A 3,400-nucleotide genomic window follows, 5' to 3' on the forward strand; every position below is an offset into this window, starting at 1 on the left:
ATATATATATATATATATATATATATATATATGTATGTATGTATGTATGTATGTATGTATGTATAGTATATTTCATTAAATAAAGACCGAACAGAATTAATGTTTTTGGAACTTGGTAAATAATCTTCTTCTAGGGTGTATAACCCGCTACTGCGTGCCACAAATCAGCCGTTTAACTACTCCCTCTCCCCGTGTTATTTCCTTGATGACTTAGTTAAGTTCCTCGATAGTTTGAACCTTTATACTTTCAATGTTTTCCTTCTTGTTTTCTTGTTGAATATGCTTTTCATAAAACGTGATTCGAAAATACAGCAGTAACCTTTGTCCATGACATTGTGGAAAAATTTGAACTACGCATTAGCCAACAGAAATATGTGTTATTCATCTCGGAGTTCCTTATTCCAAAGACTATGACAGATGTGTAGCAGTAGGGCCAGTGTAATGATATTATGGTTTGAAGTTTTCTATATTATTTTCGGCATTTGCTAGTTAAGTAATCGCTCTTGGTCTCTTTGATCAAAAGAAAAGCTATTCAATTGCTATTGTTTAGGTATATGTCTGCATTAATGGAAGGGACCTCTGATCATATGCACTCCTTTACTTCTTCAGTATATATTTTACAATATGTCTGTTCGTTTTATGATATAGTAAGGTGAGATTAGAGTGAAATTTAATTGCTGTTTCTAGTAGGTCAAGGACTCCGTAGAAGCTCTCTTGTTGCTTCGGTCAGAGGAAAAGTTGATATGAGAAATGAACGTTTTTCATAACCAATTTACAGCAACAGTACTCATGGGTATATTACTAAAGTGTTTATTTAGAATAGCTAATTATTGAAAAGCTATTGACAAAATATCAGCAAATGACTATTCTCCCCATTATTGGGTGATCTTTCTAATATACTGTTACTTCTGGTTAGCATATGTATATATTGGCGTTAACATGATTTTCTGAAGATGCTGACGTGTGTGAAAACGTAAGTTTATTGTGATACATAAACCTAGTTTCTTTTGTCCATAACTCACAGGTTGTTAGCCTGTTATGTTCCCCTCCATAGGTAATTGAGATTTCTTTCTCTCTAACCTTAAGATGACTTGAAGGTAACGAAAGCATAACAGCTACATTTCAATTTGTAAAGTATATCTTAAAAGTGTAAACAAACATTTCATGAAAACTAAGAATCTAAGATAGTTTCTGTAATGCAGTCGAAGCTTAACAAATTATACAAATAGTAAATGAAGAAAGACAGAAAACATTCATTATATTAGCTTTTGCTTCAAACCAAAATATTGATTATACAGGCTGATATGTTGTAACTGCACTTGAAAGAGTAATGGTTGGTAATATCAAAATATATTGTATGTATATTGTATCTAAGAACTGTGAATCTCACTTGATGTTGAGCGTACATGAAAGTAACAACGGCAACAGAATTTCATTTAAAACAACCTATATTTAGAAAACAACATATGAATTATTTGTTTGTAAAAATTCCTATTAGCATAGTTTGTGATATTGAAAACCAAACGAAACGAGGTTAGTTATTTTGTTTCGCTTTAATACTTCAATGAATGCAAAGAACGAAGATTTGTGTGATGAAATCACGTTATCTTGTACTTAGGTACAAATATACACACTCTTGTGGGCGTATGAAATTATTTTATTTGCAGCTAAGAGAATGTACTCAATAAACGTACTCAATACAAAAGTAGAGTGTCGACGTTCATTACTGAGCTGAATTGCTGAATTACTGTGTTACTACACAAACTTCCGTGTCTTTTTTTCCGCAATGCACTTTACTGCTAGGCAAGAAACAATAGTAATACGTATTTACGTAGGTGAAACATGTACTCATTGAAATGTCATCAACTTTAATCTTCCCAGTAAAAGACCCCTTTCAACAGCTGACCACCATACAGTTTTAACAATCACAGAAAAAGACCACTTCTTTCTTTTTTCTTTTCTTTCTTTCTTCTCCCTCTTACCAAACCACCAAAAAATCAGCAAGCAAGCGCACACACGCACATATGCACAAACATACACACATAGCTGCACGTAAGTATGCACACATATAAATTCAAAATAAAAAAACAATCTCTTCCCATGTCAACTCCACATTTCTCCAACTAGCTCTCTCTCTCTCTCTCTCTCTCTCTCTCTCTCTCTCTCTCTCTCTCTCTCTCTCTCTCTCTCTCTCTCACATACACACACACACAAACATATGTCTACAAGGCATATATTTTCTATAAAAAATATCATTTCTGATGAATCTCTGAAACAAGATGAAAGTACTAAATAAATAATTATCCAAAAGTCTGACTATTTCCTTTGACTTATATATAAAATCTGTACTTCACTTCAAACATCTATACATATATATACGCACACACACACACACAAACACACACACACAGACACACACATACACACACGAACGCACACACACACACACACATACACACACGAACGCGCGCACACACACACACACACGCACGCACACACACACACACACACGTGTTTGTCCTTATTTGTGCTCCCTCTGAAATCAGTCTCTAATACGTCTATCGTGGTTTGAACGGTTTTATCCATTTTGGTTTACAATGCAGTTTTGATTGTTTTGTCCAGTTCTTTGTTCTGTCTGAATTTTTACAACATCGTCTGTATTGCCTCTGATCTACGTTTTCAGTTCTCTTTATATGCTGTTAATATTTTCGATGATACGTTCTACAACACTTCGTGCTGTTTTGTTTCTTTCAAAGACTCTTCTGTTTCAATTACGTCATCGTTTTAAAAATCAGAGTAAAGATGCACGAAATCCGCTTCCTATTTTACTTCCAGCATTCAGCAAGGTGTTTATTGAAAATTAGTTTTATTCCATGTCGTCTTCCCATCTTTTGTACTTCCTTTTGCTTTTGTGGTGTGATTGTAGAGCATAAAATTAGCAGAACCTATTTTTTTTATTTATATTCTTTTAAATTTTACGTTTAGATTTTAACATTTAAAAAAAATTATTTTTCTTTTCATTCATTATATATTTTTAAATTTAACATTAAAAGATTATCACAATTTAATATGTATGTTCAGAGAGTTAATTAATTTCAAGATCGTAAAATTTTACACCACCAACATTTTAAGCTTGTAACTTATTCAGAACATAGATAAAGGGCACTTTATTTACCTGATGTGTACCACTGTATTACTCCTCAAACATGATATGAAATTTGACGCCATGAAGGGTCACATTTAACCATAAACGGGCAAAGTATTTCACTCTAGCACTCCAGTAAATGACAAAACTTGCAATTTTAGATACGTCTGTGTGCGTTTGTGTGTTTGTGTGTGTGTGTGTGTGTGTGTGTGTGTGTGTGTGTGTGTGTGTGTGTGTGTGTGTGTGTGTGTGTGT

This window comes from Octopus bimaculoides, chromosome 1 (assembly GCF_001194135.2).
Source record: "Octopus bimaculoides isolate UCB-OBI-ISO-001 chromosome 1, ASM119413v2, whole genome shotgun sequence".
Lineage (NCBI taxonomy): Eukaryota > Metazoa > Mollusca > Cephalopoda > Octopoda > Octopodidae > Octopus > Octopus bimaculoides.